A 21093-nucleotide genomic window follows, 5' to 3' on the forward strand; every position below is an offset into this window, starting at 1 on the left:
AGGGGCTGCTTTATAGTAGTGGGGCTGAGCACTGAGATTGTGGCTCTGGGGTCAGTTCGTACTGCAAGAGATTCATCCCCCATCTGGTTTTTCCCAGCCAATCAAGAGGGAGAATTGGGAAGAGCCCCGTCTACGGAGCCCCATCTTTGAGAATTGGGAGTACATTAGAAAGACTGGTTAGAGGGCTGCAGGTACCTGAAGAGTTTGAATTTGTAACAATTTCTTTTCCAATGTCCTGGCTCTTTGCAATAATAGCAGCAACAAATAGGAAGGTTTTGGTTTTGTTTAGGGGCCTTCATTTGCTGGAGTTGAAGATTATGAATTTTAGCAGTCTTCCTTTGAGATGACTCATCTGGAGTGTGAGAGAGCTGGTTTGCCAGACTAACCAAACCTGGAGTGGTCATAGTTTCCCTTTCCATCCTGGTCCTTTTTACTAGAAGGGAAAACTCCTGGTTTGGCCAATTAATAAGCATAGAGTTAAAAGCTACTCAGTGGAGTCAACATCTGGAAGACCAGACTTTTCTTTCTTTATTTATTTTTTAATTCTTTTTCAAATTCTTTTCCCATTTAGGTTTTTACGTAATACTGAGCAGAGTTCCCTGTGCTATACAGTAGGTCCTTGTTGGTTATCCATTTTAAATATAGCGGTGTGTACATGTCAGTCCCAAACTCCCGATCTATCCCCCTTCCCTTCCCCCCTGGTAACCATAAGTTTGTTCTCTACAGACATTTCTTTTAAAACCACCTGAACTTAATTATAATATTCATGAACAGGTTCATCAGACTTTAGTGCACAAGACTGAATTTTTTTCCAACCAACAGACTTTGGAAAAGCCCTAAACATTGCTCAGTGAAGTCGTCTAGCGATTACCTGAGGCTGATTGCATAATAAGTTAGCCTATTATAGCCAAGAGGGCTGGCCTCCCAGTTGTAACTCTAGAGATCTTTCAGGATTTTCCCAGTTAGTGGTTTTCATACAGGGCTGGGCCTGCCCTTCGCTGACAAGCATATGAACAAGAATAGTGAAACTAGGCTGATACATCTGAATGACTATATTGAATTCCTCAGTAAGTTTATGAGGATCTGCGTTACTCTGGGACATTTTTGACTGGCTCACAGTTCGGCTTTAGTCCAGGGAGTGTAAGAAATTAAGGGTTTAGCCTTGGGGTCCTCAGAAGGCTTAATATTAAAGGGACAGATTCTGATAGTTTCAGAGAAAAGTAGAAGTTTGGTGAGAGAATTAGTGTGAGGGAGCTGAGGGTATAGAGGAGGCATAGACAGCGTAGAAGAGAAGGAGGAAGATGGTGCTGGAGGTGAAGTCTGAGCACACGCGTTGAGAGAGACAGGACAGCCCAGGACGCAAAGCCTGAGAAAAAGAGACCAGGAAGAAAGGCCTGGGCTTCCCTGGTGGCGCAGTGGTTGAGAATCTGCCTGCCAATGCGGGGGACACGGGTTTGAGCCCTGGTCTGGGAAGATCCCACATGCCGCGGAGCGACTAGGCCCGTGAGCCACAATTGCTGAGCCTGCGCGTCTGGAGCCTGTGCTCCGCAACAAGAGAGGCCGCGATAGTGAGAGGCCCGCACACCGCGATGAAGGGTGGCCCCCACTTGCCGCAACTAGAGAAAGCCCTCGCACAGAAACGAAGACCCAACACAGCCAAAAATAAATGAATTAACTAATTAATTAAATTAAAAATAAATAAATATATTAAAAAAAAAAAAAAGAAAGGCCTGCGGCTTCAGGAGCCCTTTGATCTTTCTTTAATCATTTGTTTGCCCCAGTTAATCTTAAAATCTTATTTTGAAGAGAGGCCATTTTAGACCACTGATAACCTTGGGAAGCCTCAAAATACCAATCAAAATAAGCATTCCACTCAGTTCTGGAAAACTTTGATCTATTGTAGTCCAGTTTAGTTTTAAGGAAATTAAGCTTGGAGATTTCAAAAGTTTCCCATAGTGGCCACTGATATTCTAAATTGCCTTTGGTCCCATCAGTCCATTTAGTTAGAAATGCACATGAAGAAGGGCCACGGTTTTTTTTTTTCAAATAGTGTGTGCATAACTAAGATTCAGTTTCAAGCCAATTGGAACATAGAATCTGAATTTTAGTAACTCTTTTTTTTTTAAACATCATTATTGGAGTATAATTGCTTTACAATGGTGTGTTAGTTTCTGCTTTATAACACAGTGAATCAGCTATACATATACGTATATCCCCATATCCCCTCCCTCTTGCGTCTCCCTCCCACCCTCCCTATCCCACCCCTCTAGGTGGCCACAAAGCACTGAGCTGATCTCCCTGTGCTATGTGGCTTCTTCCCACTGTCTATCTATTTTATATTTTGTACTGTATATATGTCCATGCCACTCTCTCACTTCGTCCCAGCTTGCCCTTCCCCCTCCCTGTGTCCTGAAGTCCATTCTCTAGTCTGCATCTTTATTCCTGTCCTGCCCCTAGGTTCTTCAGAACCATTTTTTTTTTTTGATTCCATATATATGTGTTAGCATATGGTATTTGTTTTTCTCTTTCTGACTTACTTCGCTCTGTATGACTCCAGGTCCATTCACCTCACTACAAATAACTCAATTTCGTTTCTTTTTATGGCTGAGTAATATTCCATTGTATATATGTGCCACATCTTCTTTATCCATTCATCTGTCGATGGACACTTAGGTTGCTTCCATGTCCTGGCTATTGTAAATAGCGCTGCAATGAATATTGTGGTACATGACTCTTTTTGAATTATGGTTTTCTCAGGGTATATGCCCAGTAGTGGAATTGCTGGGTTGTATGGTAGTTCTATTTTTAGCTTTTTTAGGAACCTCCATACTGTTCTCCATAGTGGCTGTATCAATTTACATTCCCACCAGCAGTGCAAGAGGGTTCCCTTTTCTGCACACCCTCTCCAGCATCTATTGTTGTAGATTTGTTTGTTTGTTTGTTTGTAGATTTTTTGATGATGGCCATTCTGACCGGTGTGTGGTGATACCTCATTGTAGTTTTGATTTGCATTTCTCTAATGATTAGTGATGTTGAGCATCCTTTCGTGTGTTTGTTGGCAATCTGTATATCTTCTTTGGAGAAATGTCTATTTAAGTCTTCTGCCCATTTTTTGATTGGGTTGTTTCTTTTTTTTGATAGTGAGCTTCATGATGAGCTGCTTGTAAATTTTGGAGATTAATCCTTTGTCAGTTGCTTCATTTGCAAATACTTTCTCCCATTCTGAGGGTTGTCTTTTCATCTTGTTTAAGTTTTCCTTTGCTGTGCAAAAGCTTTTAAGTTTCATTATGTCCCATTTGTTTATTTTTGTTTTTATATCCATTTCTCTAGGAGGTGGGTCAAAAGGATCTTGCTGTGATTTATGTCATAGAGTGTTCTGCCTATGTTTTCCTCTAAGAGTTTTATAGTGTCTGGCCTTACATTTAGGTCTTTAATCCATTTTGAGTTTCTTTTTGTGTATGGTGTTAGGAAGTGTTCTAATTTCATTCTTTTACATGTAGCTGTCCAGTTTTCCCAGCACCACTTATTGAAGAGGCTGTCTTTTCTCCATTTTATATTCTTACTTCCTATATCAAAAATAAGGTGACCATATGTGAGTGGGTTTATCTCTGGGCTTTCTATCCTGTTCCATTGATCTATATTTCTGTTTTTGTGCCAGTACCATACTGTCTTTTTTTTTTTAATGATATTTTATTTATTTATTTATTTTATTTAGTTTTGGCTACTTTGGGTCTTCGTTGCAGCGCATGGGCTTTCTCTAGTTGCGGCGAGCAGGGGATACTCTTCATTGCGGAGCATGCGCTCCAGGTATGCGGGCTCAGTAGTTGTGGCTCATGGGCTCAGTAGTTGTGGCTCGTGGGCTCAGTAGTTGTGGCTCACGGGCTCAGTAGTTGTGGCTCGGCTCTAGAGCGCAGGCTTAGTAGTTGTGGCACACGGGCCCAGGTGCTCCACAGCATGTGGGATCCTCCCGGACCAGGGCTCGAACCCGTGTCCCCTGCATTGGCAGGTGGATTCCCAACCACTGTGCCACCAGGGAAGCCCCATACTGTCCTGATTACTGTAGCTTTGTAGTATAGTCTGACGTCCAGAAGCCTGATTCCTCCAGCTCCGTTTTTCTTTCAAAGATTGCTTTGGCTATTCGGGGTCTTTTGTGTTTCTATACAAATTGTGAAATTTTTTGTTCTAGTTCTGTGAAAAATGCCATTGGTATTTTGATAGGGATTGCATTGAATCTGTAGATTGCTTTGGGTAGTATAGTCATTTTAACAATGTTGATTCTTCCAATCCAAGAACATGATATAACTCTCCATCTGTTTGTGTCATCTTTAATTTCTTTCAACAGTATCTTATAGTTTTCTGCATACGGTCTTTTGGTGAATGGGAGTGTTTCCTTAATTTCTCTTTCAGATTTTTCATCATTAGTGTATAGGAATGCAAGAGACTTCTGTGCATTAATTTTGTATCCTGCTACTTTACCAAATTCATTGATTAGCTCTAGTAGTTTTCTGGTAGCATCTTTAGGATTCTCTATGTATACTATCATGTCATCTGCAAACAGTGACAGCTTTACTTCTTCTTTTCTGATTTGGATTCCTTTTATTATTTCTTTTTCTTCTCTGATTGCTGTGGCTAGAACTTCCAAAACTATGTTGAATAATAGTGGGGAGAGTGGACAACCTTGTCTTATTCCTGATCTTAGAGGAAATGGTTTCAGTTTTTCACCATTGAGAATGATGTTGGCTGTGGGTTTGTCATATATGGTCTTTATTATGTTGAGGTAAGTTCCCTCTATGCCTACTTTCTGCAGGGTTTTTATCATAAATGGGTGTTGAATTTTGTTGAAAGCTTTTTCTGCATCTATTGAGATGATCATATGGTTTTTCTCCTTCAGTTTGTTAATATGGTGTATCACGTTGATTGATTGGCATGTGTTGAAGAATCCGTGCATTCCTGGGATAAACCCCACTTGATCATGATACATGATCCTTTTAATGTGCTGTTGGATTCTGTTTGCTAGTATTTTGTTGAGGATTTTTGAATCTATGTTCATCAGTGATATTGGCCTGTAGTTTTCTTTTTTTGTGACATCTTTGTCTGGTTTTGGTATCAGGGTGATGGTGGCCTAGTAGAATGAGTTTGGGAGTGTTCCTCCCTCTGCTATATTTTGGAAGAGTTTGAGAAGGATAGGTGTTAGCTCTTCTCTAAATGTTTGATAGAATTCGCCTGTGAAGCCATTTGGTCCTGGGCTTTTGTTTGTTCGAAGATTTTTAATCACAGTGTCAATTTCAGTGCTTTTGATTGGTCTGTTTATATTTTCTATTTCTTCCTGGTTCAGCCTTGGAAGGTTGTGCTTTTCTAAGAATTTGTCCATTTCTTCCAGATTGTCCACTTTATTGGCATATAGTGGCTTGTAGTAATCGCTCATGATCCTTTGTATTTCTGCAGTGTCAGTTGTTACTTCTCCTTTTTCATTTCTAATTCTGTTGATTTGAGTCTTCTCCCTTTTTTTCTTGATGAGTCTGGCTAATGGTTTATCAATTTTGTTTATCTTCTCAAAGAACCAGCTTTTAGTTTCATTGATCTTTGCTATTGTTTCCTTCATTTCTTTTTCATTTATTTCTGATCTGATCTTTATGATTTCTTTCCTTCTGCTAACTTTGGGGTTTTTTTAGTTCTTCTTTCTCTAATTGCTTTAGGTGTAAGGTTAGGTTGTTTATTTGATATTTCTTGTTTCTTGAGGTAGGATTGTATTGCTGTAAGCTTCCCTCTTAGAACTGCTTTTGCTGCATCCCATAGGTTTTGGGTTGTTGTGTTTTCATTGTCATTTGTTTCTAGGTGTTTTTTGATTCCCTCTTTGATTTCTTCAGTGATCTCTTGGCTACTTAGTAGTGTATTGTTTAGCCTCCATGTCTTTGTATTTTTTACAGATTTTTTTCCTGTAATTGATATCTAGTCTCATAGCGTTGTGATCAGAAAAGATACTTGATACTATTTCAATTTTCTTAAATTTACCAAGGCTTAATTTGTGACCCAAGATATGATCTATCCTGGAGACTGTTCCATGAGCACTTGAGAAGAAAGTGTATTCTGTTGTTTTTGGATGGAATGTCCTATAAATATCAATTAAGTCCATCTTGTTTAATGTATCATTTAAAGCTTGTGTTTCCTTATTTATTTTCATTTTGGATGATCTGTCCATTGGTGAAAGTGGGGTGTTAACGTCCCCTACTATTATTGTGATACTGTCAATTTCCCTATTTATGGCTGTTAGCATTTGCCTTATGTATTGAGGTGCTCCTATGTTGGGTGCATAAAGATTTACAATTGTTATATATTCTTCTTGAATTGATCCCTTGATCATTATGTAGTGTCCTTCTTTGTCTCTTGTAATAGTCTTTATTTTAAAGTCTATTTTGTCTCATATGAGAATTGCTATTCCAGCTTTGTTTTGGTTTCTATTTACATGGAATATCTTTTTCCATCCCCTCACTTTCAGTCTGTATGTGTCCCTAGGTCTGAAGTGGGCCTCTTGTAGACAGCATATATACGGGTCTTGTTATTGTATCCATTCAGCCAGTCTATGTCTTTTGGTTGGATCATTTAATCCATTTACATTTAAGGTAGTTATCAATATGTATGTTCCTATTACCATTTTCTTATTTGTTTCAGGTTTGTTATTGTAGGTCTTTTCCTTCTCTTGTGTTTCCTGCCTAGAGAAGTTCCTTTAGCATTTCTTGTAAAGCGGGTTTGGTGGTGCTGAATCCTCTTAGCTTTTGCTTGTCTGTAAAGTTTTAAATTTCTCCGTCGAATCTGAATGAGATCCTTGCTGGGGAGAGTAATCTTGGTTGTAGGTTTTTCCCTGTCATCACTTTAAATATGTCCTGCCACTCCCTTCTGGCTTGCAGAGTTTCTGCTGAAAGATCAGCTATTAACCTTATGGGGATTCCCTTGTATCTTGTTGTTTTTCCCTTGCTGCTTTTAATATTTTTTCTTTGTATTTAGTTTTTGATAGTTTGATTAATATGTGTCTTGAAGTGTTTCTCCTTGGATTTATCCTGTATGGAACTCTATGTGCTTCCTGTAGTTGATTGACTATTTCCTTTCCCATATTAGGGAAGTTTTCAACTATAATCTCTTCAAATATTTTCTCAGTCCCTTTCTTTTTCTCTTCTTCTTCTGGGACCCCTATAATTTGAATGTTGGTGCGTTTAATGTTCTCCCAGAGGTCTATGAGACTGTCTTCAATTCTTTTCATTCTTTTTTCTGTATTCTTCTCTGTAGTAGTTATTTCCACTATTTTATCTTCCAGGTCACTTCTCTGTTCTTCTGCCTCAGTTATTCTGCTGTTGATTCCTTCCAGAGAATTTTTAATTTCATTTATTCTGTTGTTCATCATTGTTTGTTTGCTCTTTAGTTCTTCTAGGTCCCTGTTACACGTTTCTTGTATTTTCTCCATTCTATTTCCAAGATTTTGGATCATCTTTACTACCATTACTCTGAATTCTCTTTCAGGTAGACTGCCTATCTCCTCTTCATTTGTTTGGTCTGGTGGGTTTTTACCTTGCTCCTTCATCTGCTGTGTGTTTCTGTGTCTTCTCATTTTGCTTAACTTACTGTGTTTGGGGTCTCCTTTTCACAGGCTGCAGGTTCGTAGTTCCCATTGTTTCTGGTGTGTGCCCCCAGTGGGTAAGGTTGGTTTAGTGGGTTGTGTAGGCTTCCTGGTGGAGGGGACTGGTGCCTGTGTTCTGGTGGATGAGCCTGGATCTTGTATTTCTGGTGGGCAGGACTGCATCCGATGGTGTGTTTTGGGGTGTCTGTGAACGTAGTATGATTTTAGGCAGCCTCTCTGCTAACGGGTGGTGTTGTGTTCCTGTCTTGCTAGTTGTTTGGCATAAGGTGTCCATCACTGTAGCTTGCTGGTTGTTGAGTGGAGCTGGGTCTTAGTGTTGAGATGGAGATCTCTGGGAGAACTTCTGCCATTTGATATTGCATGGAGCTGGGAGGTCTCTGGTGGACCAATGTCCTGGAATCGGCTCTCCCACCTCAGAGGCACAGGCCTGACACCTGGCCGGAGCACCAAGACCCTGTCAGCCACACGGCTCAGAAGAAAAGCGAGAAAAAAAGAAAGAACGAAAAAAATTAAATTAAATTAAATTAAAAAGTTACTAAATTAAAAAAAATTATTAAAAATAAAAAAAATTTTTAAAGTAATAAAAAGAAAGAAAGAAAGAAGAGAGCAGCCAAACCAGAAAACAAATCCAACAATGATAACAAGCACTAAAAACTATACTAAAAAAAAAAAGAAAAAAAAAAAAAAAAAGAAACAGACAGAACCCTAGGACAAATGGTAAAAGCAAAGCTATACAGACAAAATCACACAAAGAAGTATACACATACACACTCACAAAAAGAGAAAAAGGAAATATATATATATGTAAAATAAAAAGGAAGAGAGCAACCAAATCAGTAAACAAATCTACCAATGATAATACACTCTAAATACTAAACAAAGATAAACATAAAACCAGAAAGAAATTAGATGCAGAAAGCAAACCCCAATTCTACAGTTACTCCCAAAGTCCACTGCCTCAATTTTGGGATGATTCGTTGTCTATTCAGGTATTCCAGAGATGCAGGCTACATCAAGTTGATTGTGGAGATTTAATCTGCTGCTCCTGAGGCTGCTGGGAGAGATCTCCCTTTCTCTTCTTTGTTCGCACAGCTCCCGGGGTTCAGCTTTGGATTTGGCCTTGCCTTTGCATGTGGGTCGCCCTCTGGTGTCTGTTCTTCACCCAGACAGGACGGGGTTAAAGGAGCTGCTGATTAGGGGGCTGTGGCTCATTCAGGCTGGCAGGAGGGAGGGGTACGGAATGCGGGGTGAGCCTGCGGCAGCAGAGGCCGGCGTGACGTTGCAGCAGCCCGAGGCACGCCGTGCGTTCTCCCGGGGAAGTTGTCCCCGGATCACGGGACCCTGGCAGTAGCGGGCTGCACCGGCTCCCGGGAGGGGCGGTGTGGAGAGTGACCTGTGCTCGCACACAGGCTTCTTGGTGGCGGCAGCAGCAGCATTAGCGTCTCCTGCCCGTCTCTGGTGTCCGTGCTGAGAGCCACGGCTCGCACTCGTCTCTGGAGCTCATTTAGGCAGTTCCCTGAATCCCCTCTCCTTGCACACCCCGAAACAATGTTCTCTTGCCTCTTAGGCAAGTCCAGACTTTTCCCAGGACTCCCTCCCGGCTAGCTGTGGCGCACTAGCCCCTTCAGGCCGTTCACGCCGCAAACCCCAGTCCTCTCCCTGCGATCCGACCGAAGCCTGAGCCTCAGCTCCCAGCCCCTGCTCGCCCCGGCGGGTGAGCAGACAAGCCTCTCGGGCTGGTGAGTGCTGGTTGGCACTGTTCCTCTGTGCAGGAATCTCTCCGCTTTGCCCTCCGCACCCCTGTGGCTGCGCTCTCCTCTGTGGCTCCGAAGCTTCCCCCCTCTGCCACCCGCAGTCTCCGCCCGCGAAGGGGCTTCCTAGTGTGTGGAAACCTTTCCTCCTTCACAGCTCTCTCCCACTGGTGCAGGTCCCATCCCTATTCTTTTGTCTCTGTTTTTTCTTTTTTCTTTTGCCCTACCCAGGTATGTGGGGAGTTTCTTGCCTTTTGGGAAGTCTGAGGTCTTCTGCCAGTGTTCAGTAGGTGTTCTGTAGGAGTTGTTCCACATGTAGATGTATCTCTGATGTATTTGTGGGGAGGAAGGTGATCTCCATGTCTTACTCCTCTGCCATCTTGAAGGTCTCTCTGACATTTTGTTAATTGTTTTGAGGTTATTTTTCTAGTTCTTTGTTGTTCCTTCTTTTACTCTCTTCACTAGTGATTTGATGATTATCTTTTGTGTTATGTTTCAATTTCTTTCTCTTTTTTGTGTTTATCTATTATGGATTTTTGGTTTATGGTTACCATAAGATTTATACATATAGAAAAACAAAAAAGATGTATATATATATACATTGTATTTATTATATATGTGATTATTTTTAGTTGCTGATCCCTTAAGTTCAAACATAGTTCAACAATCTGCATTTTTGCTCCATTCTCACCACACGTTTACTGTTTCTGACATCATATTTTACATCTTTTTATTTTGTGTATTCCTTAACTACTTATTCTGGATAAAGATGATTTGACCAGTTTTTTCTTTTAACTTTCCTACTAGTTTTATAAGTGTCTGATCTACTACCTTTACTATATGTTTGCCTTTATCAATGAGATTTTTCCTTTTGTAATTTTCATATTTCTTGTTGTACTCTTTTCTGTTTAGAGAAGTCCCTTTAACATATCTTGTAAAGCTGGTTTTGTGGTGCCAAATTCTTTTAGCTTTTGCTTCTTTGTAAAACTTTTTTTTTTAATTTTATTTATTTATTTATTTATTTATGTATTTATGGCTGTGATGGGTCTTTGTTTCTGTGCGAGGGCTTTCTCTAGTTGCGGCAAGTGGGGGCCACTCTTCATCGCGGTGCGCGGGCCTCTCACTATCACAGCCTCTCTTGTTGCAGAGCACAGGCTCCAGAAGCACAGGCTCAGTAGTTGTGGCTCACGGGCCTAGTGGCTCCGTGGCATGTGGGATCTTCCCAGACCAGGGCTCGAACCTATGTCCCCTGCATTGGCAGGCAGATTCTCAACCACTGCGCCACCAGGGAAGCCCTTCTTTGTAAAACTTTTGATCTCCCAATCAAATCTGAAGGAGAGCCTTGCTGGGTAGAGTATTCTTGGTTGTAGATCCTTTCCTTTCATATTGTGCCACTCCCTTCTGGTGTCTAGAGTTTCTGCTGAAAAATCAGCTGATGGTCTTTTGGGAGTTTCCTTGTAAGTAACTAGTTGCTTTGCCCTTGCTGATTTTAATATTCTCTATTTATTTATTTATTTTTTTGCCATTTAAATTACAGTGTCTGATGGTGTGGTCATCTTTGGGTTGATCTTGTCTGGGATTCTATGTGATTCCTGGACATGGAGTGTGTGTTTTCTTTTCCAGGTTAGCAAAGTTTTCATCTATTACATCTTCACATATCTTCTCTGCTCTTTTCTCTTCTCTTTCTTTTTCTTTTTTTTTGGGATCCCTATAATGTGAATGTTAGTACACTTGATGTTGTCCCACAGGTGTCTTAAACTGTTCTCATTTTAAAAAATTATTTTCTGTTCAGCTTGAGTGAGATCCACTACTCTGTCTTCAGTTCACTGATTCATTCCTCTGTATCATCTAATCTACTGTTGATTCCTTCTAGTGAATTTTTAATTTCAGTTATTGTATTCTTCATCTATATTTGGTTCTTCCTTATAGTTTCTAACACTTTGTTAGAAACTTCTAACTTCTCACTGTGTTATCCATTCTTCTCCCACATTCTTTGATCATCTTTATGATCATTACATTGAATTCTTTGTAGGGTAGATTGCTTATCTCTACTTAACTTAGCTCTTTTCCTGGGGTGTTACCTTGTTCCTTTGTTTGAAACATATTCCTCTGTCACCTCATTTTACCTAATTCTGTTTTTATTTCTATGTATTTGGTACGTTGGTTATGATTCCTGATCTTGGAGAAGTAGTCTTTTGTAGGAGACATCCTGTGAGGCACAGCAGCAATCTCCCCTTTAGTCACCAGAGCTATATGCTCTAGGTGTGTCCTCTATGTGGGCTGCACAGGCCCTTCTGTTATGATAGGCTGACTACTGTGGGCATGCTGGTTGGTGTGGCTGGTCTCTAGTCCTGTTGGTTGCCAGACCCTGATTAGTATGAAGTTTGTTGGTTGCTGGTGGGTGGGGGCAGGTCATTTCACAGCAGGCTTCATGGTCTAGGGAGTCTCAGTCCTGATACCAGCATGCTGATGGATGGTACCATAGCCTGGGGGTCCTGAGGCAGTGTCAGACTGCTGGTGGGTGGGATCATGGCCTGAGGGTGTCACAGGGCTGGTGTTGGCCTTCTGGTGGGTAGGTCCAGATCCTGGGGTGGCTGTGTGTGGGGACCCATGGGTCCTGGAACTTGTGCCAGCCCAGTTGTGCGTGGGGGCGGGTCCTGGGTCCTGTGGTGGGTGGGGCTGGGTCTCAGTGCAGCAGGGAGCCTAGAGGTTCCTACAGCAGCCAGTCTGCTGGTGGGTGGGGCTGTGTCACTGTCTGCCTAGTTGCTTGGCCTGGGGCATCCCATGACTAGTGCCAACAGGCTGGTGGGCAGCAGTGGGTCATGATGTTAATAAGCTAGAGGGAGGATTGCAAAATCGTGCTTGCCAGTACCAGTGTCCTTGTGGTAGAATGAGTTCCCAATAATGACTCTCACCAGTATCTATGTCCCCAGGGTGAGTTCCAGTTGCCTCCTGCCTCTCTGGGTGGCTCTTAAAGGTCAGCAGGTGAGTCTGAGCCAGGCTCCTTTCAAATTACTGTTTCTGTCTTGGGTCCTGGAGCATGTGAGATTTTGTGTTGCCCTTTAAGAGTGGAGTCTATTTCCCACAGCCCTCTAGTTCTCCTGAAAGTAAGACCTGCCAGCCTAAAAACCAAATGTTCCGGGGGCTCATCTTCTCAGTGCAGAACCCCTCAGGCATGGGAGACAGATATGGGGCTCAGACCAATCACTCCTTGGGGAGTGCCTCTGCAACTGTTAATTATCTTCCTGTTTGTGGGTCTCCCATCCTGAGGTATGTGTCTTGACTATACTGTCTTTCTGCCCTCCCTACCTGTCTCATTGTGGTTCCTTCTATATATCTTTAGTTGTATAAATTCTTTTCTGTTAGTCTGCATGTTGTTCTCATTGATGGTTGTTCTGCAAATAGTTGTAATTTTGGTGTGCCCGTGGAGGTGGTGAGCTTAGTGTCTTCCTACTCTGCCATATTGGCCACTCTCCCCTCCTTTTTAATTTTTTCATTGACACATTTGTTATTCAGTAGCATGTTGTTTAGTTTCACATATTTGTATTTTTTCTAATTTTCTTCTTGTAATTGATTTCTAGTTTCATACTGTTGTTGGAAAAGGTGCTTGATATGATTCAATCTTTTTTATTTTTTACTGTCATAGTTATGTATTTATTTTAACTGGGAATTGCATTTGGCTACATATATCTAAAAACCCAAATCATGGTGACTTACTCAAATAAGAGATTTCTTTCTCTTTGTTAAGAGACAGCTCCACCATGCCATTGTAACTCAAGCCCTTTTCTAAGCCTTTTATTCTAATGGTCACCTTATGGTCACAAAGTGGCTGCTCTACCTCCAGCATTGCATCTAAATTCCAGGCAGGAAGAAGGGAAAGAACAAAGGGAAAGAGATCAGCCTTAGTCATATGATTCAATCTTGGTAAATTTATTGACTTGTTTTGTAGCCTAACATGTGACCTATCCTGGAGAATGTTTCATGTGCACTTGAAAAAAACGTGTATTCTGTTGCTTTTGGCTGGAATGTTCTATATATATCTGTTAAGTTCATCTGCTCTAATGTGTCGTTTAAGACCACTGTTTTATCATTATTGGTTTTCTGCCTGGATTATCTGTTTGTTGGTGTAAGTAGGGTATTAAACCCCCCTACTAATATTGTGTTACTGTCCCTTTAGTTGTGCTTATATTTGCTTTATATGTTAAGGTGCTCCTATGTTGGATGCATAAATGTTTACATATCTTCTATTCGCTTGTTAGATTGACCCTTTTATCATTATGTAATGCCCTTCTTTGTCTTCTGTTGCAATCTTTGTTTTAAAGTCTATTTTGCCTAATATGAGTATTGCTACTCCAGCTTTCTTTTCTTTTCTATCTGCGTGGAATATCTTTTTCCATCCCTTCACTTTCAGTCTATGTGTCTTTAGATCTGAAATGAGTCCCTTGTAGGCAGCATATAGATGGGTCTTGTTTTTTTAATCCATTCAGCTATTCTATGTCATTTGATTGGAGCATTTAGACCATTTTTATTTTAAAGTAATTATTGATCGATATGTACTTATTGTCATTTTGTCAATTGTTTCCTGGTTGTTTTTGTAGTTTTTCTCTGTTCCTGTCTTCTCTTGGTTTCTTACTTTGTAGTTTGATGAATTCTTTAGTGTTACGTTTGGATTCCTTTCAGTTTATTTTCTGTGTATCCATTGTAGGTTTTTGGTTTGTGGTTACCATGAGGTTTATATACATAGCCCTGTATATATAGCTGTTTAAGCTGATAATCACTTAAGTTTGAAGGCATTCTAAAATCGCTACATTTTTTTTACTAGCCCCCACCATGTTTTATGTCTTTGATGTCACATTTTACATCTTTTTATTTTGTGTATCCCTTACCTACTTATTGTAGTTATAGTTGAGTTTACTACTTTTGTCTTTTAACCTCCATACTAGCTTTTGAAGTGGCTGGTCTTCTGCCTTTACCATGTATTTGCCTTTACCATTGAGATCTTTTTTTCCCACATGTTTTAAAATATCTAGTTGTGGTCTTTTCTCATCTGCATAAAGAAGACCGTTTAATACTTCTTGTAAGACCACTTTATTTATGTTGAACTCCTTTAGTTTTTGCTTCTCTGGGCAACTCTATCTCTCCTTCAATTCTGAATGATAATCTTGCTAGATAGAGTATTCTGGGTTGTATTTTTTTTTTCCTTTCAGCATTTTAAATATATCCTGCCACTCCCACTGGCCTATAAACTTTCTGCTGAAAAATCAGCTGATAGTTTTATGGGAGTTCCTTTGTGATTAGTCATTTTTTTCCTTGCTGCCTTTAAGGTTCTCTCTTTATAACATATGACATTTTAATCATAATATATCCTGGTGTGGATCTCTTTGAGTACATCTTGTTTGCAACCCTCTGTGCTTCCTGTACCTGGATGTCTGTTTCCTCCCCCAGGTCAGGGAAATTTTCAGCTATTATTTCTTCAAATAAATTCTGTCCCTTTCTCTGTCTGTTCTTCTTCAGAGACTCCTATAATTCAAATGTTAGTGCACTTGATGTTGTCCCAGAGGTACCTTAAACTCTTCTCATTTTAGAAAATTATTTCTTCTTTTTGCTGTTCTGATTGAGCAACGTTCACTCTTCTATCTTCCAGATTTCTTATCTGTTCTTCTACATCATATAATGGGCTGTTGATAGCCTCTAGGATTTTAAATTTTCGGTTATTGTATTCTTTAGTTCTGGTTGGTTCACTCTTACATTTTCTAAGATTTTGTTCTCATTGAGTTCTCACTGAGTTCCTCCATTCTTCTCCCGAGTTCAATGACCCTTTCTCTGAACACTGTATCAGGTAAATCGCTTCTCTCTGTTGCATTCGGGCTTCTTTTTCTGGATTTTCGTTGTTGTTGTTCTTTCATTTGGAACATATTCATCTCTGTCCTCTTTGTTTGACTTTTGGTTTTTGTTTCTTTTTTTTTTTTTTTTTTTTAATTTATTTATTTTTATTTATTTATGGCTGTGTTGGGTCTTCGTTTCTGCGCGAGGGCTTTCTCTAGTTGTGGCAAGCGGGGGCCACTCTTCATCGCGGTGCGCGGGCCTCTCACTGTCGCGGCCTCTCTTGTTGCAGAGCACAGGCTCCAGGCGCGCAGGCTCAGTAGTTGTGGCTCACGGGCCCAGTTGCTCCGCGGCATGTGGGATCTTCCCAGACCAGGGCTCGAACCCGTGTCCCCTGCATTGGCAGGCAGATTCTCAACCACTGCGCCACCAGGGAAGCCCTGGTTTTTGTTTCTGAGTCAGGCAAAACAGCTACCTTTCCTGGTCTTGTGTGGGGTTGTCCCTTGTGTAGACTGCTTTCACCTGGTGGCTTTGACAGGCTGGCTGGAGCTGGAGTGGGTGCAGGCCAGGGGAGGTAGAGCTGGAGGGGGTGAGGGCCAGGCTGAGTCCATGGGGAGAACTGCGCCTGAGGCTGAATTGGCAGGTTTGTGTGGGTTGAAGTGGGCAAGGGCTGGGGGCAACCCTTGGGTAGCATCATCCTCAAGGCCGTGGCTAGAGCTGGAGTAGGTCTGGGACAATGGGAGTCCCAGGGGACTCAAAAATGGCACTCACCAATGCCTACAACCCCAGAGATAGCTCCAGCAGTTTCCTGCCCATTTGGCAGAAACTCTATAGAGTTAGTAAATGGATTTCCTTTCAGTATAGTGTAGGTACCTTTTAAACTACTGTTCTTTTAATACATCCCAAAGCAAGAGAGTCTGCACTCTGGTGCCTCAGCAATATCCCTCTTTACTGCAGGTCACTGCACTGAGGATGGGAGTCCCCCATCTCCATCTTTCAAACCTGGTTCTGTGTGGTCCTTTTATACACAGTCTGCCCTCAGGTATTCTTCAGGAGAAATTGCTCTGTATGTAGGTGTAGATTAGCATGTCTATGGGAGGAGTTGAACTCAGAGTAGCCCTATGCCATCATCTTAGATCCGTCTCCCCATAAAAATGTTTTTTATTGGCTAGTTGCAACATGTCTTCAGCACTGTGTTCTCTAAGTGAATGGGAGTGACACTTATTCCAGAATGTATTTACTGAAGTGTTTAACAAGACTTGTTATAAAGTTGTTTCTTAAAAGCTATCTGCACCAGGTGTTCAGTAGAGTGTTCTTTCAGTGAATGCAATTGACACAATTTCTGTGATGCAGGTAGTGAACTCTTAACCAGATTTGTATAAATATGTTTCTTACAGAAATTTGCAAGCTGAGTTCAGTACCATATTCTCTTTGTTAATGGAATTGATACCCATTCTATAATGCATGTAGTGAAAATTTAACAACACGTGTAATAAAGATGTTCCTTACAAATTATTTACAGCAGAATGTCCTTCAAGTGAATGTGTTATACATTCTGTGATGCTGGAGGTCAAATGTTTAGCAACACTTGTAATAAAGAAGTATTTTAGTAGCTAGTTGCAAGGTGCATTCAGTCCCATGTTTTTCCAGTGTACGGAAGTGACAGCCATTCTCTCTCTGATGCATGTAGAGAATTGTTTAACAAGACTTGTAATAAACTTGTTTCTTTCAAGTGAGTTAAAGCTCTGTTCACCACAGTTATTTCAGTGAAGGCAAGTGATACCCATTCTGTGACAGGAAAGACGAAGTGTTAACAGGACTTGGAATAAGATGTTTCCTACAAGCTACTTGCAACTTGTATTCAGCAAAGTGTTCTTTCAGTAAATGCTAATGGTACCCATTCTGTGATGCTTGTAGAGAAGTGTTTATCAGATTGCGATAAAATATAGAGGAATACTACTCAGGCATAAAATGATAAAATCTTGCCATTTGAAACAACATGAATGGACCTTGAGTGTATTATGCTAAGTAAAATAAGTCAGACAGAGAAAGACAAATACTGTGTGGTTTCACATGCAAACAAAACACACAGATACAGAGAACATATTAGTGTTTACCAGAGGGGTAAAGGATGAGGGGATGGAGAAAAGGGTAAAGAGGGTCAACTGTATGTGATGTAAGGAAATTAAACTTTCGGTGGTGAGCACGTGGTAGTGTATACAGAAACTGAAATATAAGGTTGTACACATGAAACTTATTTAATATTATAAACCAATGTTACCACAATTTTTTTTAAAGGTGGAATGTCAGAGTAAGAGGAGGTGTGATGACAGGAGTAGAGATTGTAGTGATGGGGGGTGACTAACCAAGGAATGCAGGCAGCCCTAGAAGCTGAGAAAGAAACAACAAAATTTCCCCTAGAGCCTACAGAAGGAATATAACCCACTTACACCTTGATTTTAGCCCCAAGAGATACATTTCAGACTCCTGACTACCAGAATTGTAAACTAAATTTGTTGTTTTAAGCCAAAAAAAAAAGTAATTGTGTGAGGCATGTATTTAGCAATATACATGTGTATTAAATCATGTTGTACACCTTGTATTTACACCATGCTCTATGTCAATTATATCTCAATAAAGCCTTATTGACATTTTGTATTTTCATTTTTGTTCAAATCAAAATATTTTCTAATTGCCCTTTAGACGTCCTCTATGACCCATAAATTATTTACAAGAATGTCAGATTAAATTTCTAAATATTGGGAGATTTTTCCTGTTCGTCTTTCCATTATTAATTTCCAGTTAAATCCATTATGGTCAGAGAACATACTCTGTATTATTTTAATTCTTTTACATTTGTCAAGATCTGTGTTAGATTCAAGATATTGTCTGTCTTGATAAACACTCCATACATGTCTAAGAAGAATGTGTACTCTGTTGTTGGGTAGAATGTTTGTAAATGTCAATTATATGTAGCTTGTGGACATTGTTTTTCAGTTCTTCTATATTCTTTCTTATTTTCTGACTACTTGTTCTATTGATTACCAAGAGAGGAATCTTGAAGTCTCAAACTGTAACTGCGGATTTCTCTTTTTCTTCTTTCAGTTATATTAGGTTATGCTTCATGTATTTTAATGCTCTGTTGTAGGATTTTTGTGCCTTCTTAGTATCACTATATAAGATACTGTTACGCCTGATAATTTTTCCTTGCTCTGAAATCTACTTTGTTTGATATTAATATAGTCATTTCAGATTTGACTAGTGTTTGCATGATATATATCTTTCTTTCTAATCTACGTATATTATCTATTACTTTTTAAAAACAGCTTTATTGATATTTAATTCATATACTATATAATCCACTCATTTAAAGGGCACGATTCAATGGTAGTATCTTCACAAAGTCGTGTAACCATCATCACAATTTTAGAACATTTTTATTACCCCCCCCAAAACCACTTTGGCCATTATCTCTCAACCTCCCCATAGTACGCCTCCTCCAACCCCCCAGCCCTAGGCAACCACTAACCTACTTTCTGTTCCTACAGATTTGCCTATTCTGGACATTCTACATAAAGAATATTATACAATATGTGGTCTTTTGTGTCTGGCTTCTTTCACTTAGCATAACTTTTTCAAAGATTCATCCATGGTGTAGCATATGTCAGGACTTCATTTCTTTTTTATAACTGAATAATATTGTATTGTATGGATGGACCACATTTAATTTATTCATTTATCAGTTGATTGACATTTGGGTTATTGTCACCTTTTGGCTATTATGAATAATGTTGCTATGAATATTTATGTACAAGTTTTTGTGTGTGACATGTTTTCATTTCTCTTGGGTGTATACACCTAAGGGTGGAATTACTAGGTTATATGGTAACTCTAATGTTTACCTTTTTGAGGAACACCCAGACTGTTTTCCAAAGCAGTTGCACCATTTTATATTCCCACCATCAATGTAGAACGGTTCCAATTTTTTCACATCCTTATCAATACTTATTTTTTGCTTTTTTTATTAACTACTCTAGTAAGTGTCATGTATCTGGTGGTTTTCACCTGTATTTCCCTAATAACTAATACTGTTGAGCATCTTTTCATCTGTTTATTGGCCATGTGTATCCCTTCTTTGCATAAATTTCTATTTGGGCCCTTTGTCCATTTTGAAAATGAATTAATTTTTATTATTCATTCATAAGGTTTTTTTTCTTAATTATTATATTCTGGATAGTAGACTTATCAGATAATAATTTACAAATATTTTCTCCTATTCCGTGGGTTGCATTTTCACTTTTTTTTTTTTTTTTTTTTGGCTGTGCCATGAAGCTTATGGGATCTTAGTTCCCTGACCAGGGATTGAACCCGGGTCCTCAGCAGTGAAAGTGTGAAGTCCTAACCACTGGTATGCCAGGGAATTCCCATATTTTCACTTTCTTAATGGTGTCCTTTGAAGCTCAAATGTTTTAATTTTGATGAAGTCCGATTTATCTCATTCTTCTTCGGTTGCCTGTGTTTTGGGTGTCATATTTAATAAACCATTGCCATGATGACAAAAGTTTACCCCTAAGTTTTCTTCTAAAAGTTTTATAGTTTTAGCTCTTACATTTAGGTTCTTGACCTACTTTGAGTTAATTTTTATTTTATTTTATTTTTTAAAATAAAGTTATTTATTTTATTTATTTATTTTTGGCTGTGTTGGGTCTTCGTTGCTGTGTGTGGGCTTTCTCTAGTTGTGGCGAGTGGGGGCTACTCTTCGTTGCAGTGTGCGGGCTTCTCATTGCGGTGGCTTCTCTTGTTGCGGAGCACGGGTTCTAGGTGCACGGGCTTGAGTAGTTGCGGCACATGGGTTCAGTAGTTGTGGCTCACAGGTCCTAGAGCACAGGCTCAGTAGTTGTGGCGCATGGGCTTAATTGCTCCGTGGCATGTGGGATCTTCCCGGACCAGGGATCAAACCCATGTCCCCTGCAGTGTCAGGCAGATTCTCAACCACTGTACCAGCAGGGAAGCCCGAGTTAATTTTTAATATGATGTGAAGTAGGGGGTCCCACTTCATTATTTTTCATGTAGATATCCAGTTGTCCCAGCACCATTTGTTAAAGAGATTATATTTTCCCCATTGAATTCTTCTGGCACTCTTATCAAAAATCAATTGACCATAAGTGTGAGGGTTTATTCCTGTACTCTCAATTCTGTTCCATTGATCTATATATCTATATCTATCCTTATCCCAGGACCATGGCCAACTTGGTTACTGTAACTTTGTACAAAGTTTTGAAATTGGGAAGTGTGAGTCCTCCAACTTCATACTTTTTCAAAAATATTTAAAACTATTCTGGGTCCCTTGATTTTTCTATGAATTTTTGGATCAGCTTGGCAATATCTACAAAGAAGCCACTTGGGATTGCCAACTACAAATTGGCACTTGCCATGGGCACTTGCCATCTACCCCTACAAAGATTAAATTGGTTGCCGCTGCACCTGATTACTTTCAAAACCCCGTGAAAGGAATTCAGGGTGGAGATCAGGAATGAGGCACTCTGTGCTCTGAGAAAAACTGGCAGAACATGTCTTCAGATAGTTAGATATTTTCAGAAGCTGATTTTATGAGCCCAATTCTTGAATCTCCTCATATCTAGAAAAGCACTAAATTCCTTCATGGTGACATCTGCTTCTTGTGACTAGCAGTAACCCTCATGAGACCTTCTGCAAAAACTACGTGCTTGATTGCATGTACTCCCTCTTCACCAAAATCACATATGTAGTGACCTTCCCCCCTACCTCTTTGGAGCAGTTTCTCAGAGCTATCTGAAATGCCATCTCCTGGGCTATAGTCCTCATTTTGCCCCAAATAAAACTTAACTTGCAACTCTCACGCTGTGTATT

General features: G+C 40.0%; 1 protein-coding gene across 1 annotated transcript in view; it reads right to left on the reverse strand.

Annotated features, from left to right (window-relative positions):
• Positions 1-21093, reverse strand: part of VOPP1 (VOPP1 WW domain binding protein) — a 144309-nt gene that overhangs the window by 105504 nt on the left and 17712 nt on the right. The window lies entirely within an intron of this gene.

Source organism: Balaenoptera physalus (assembly GCF_965194825.1).
Source record: "Balaenoptera physalus genome assembly, chromosome: 8".
Lineage (NCBI taxonomy): Eukaryota > Metazoa > Chordata > Mammalia > Artiodactyla > Balaenopteridae > Balaenoptera > Balaenoptera physalus.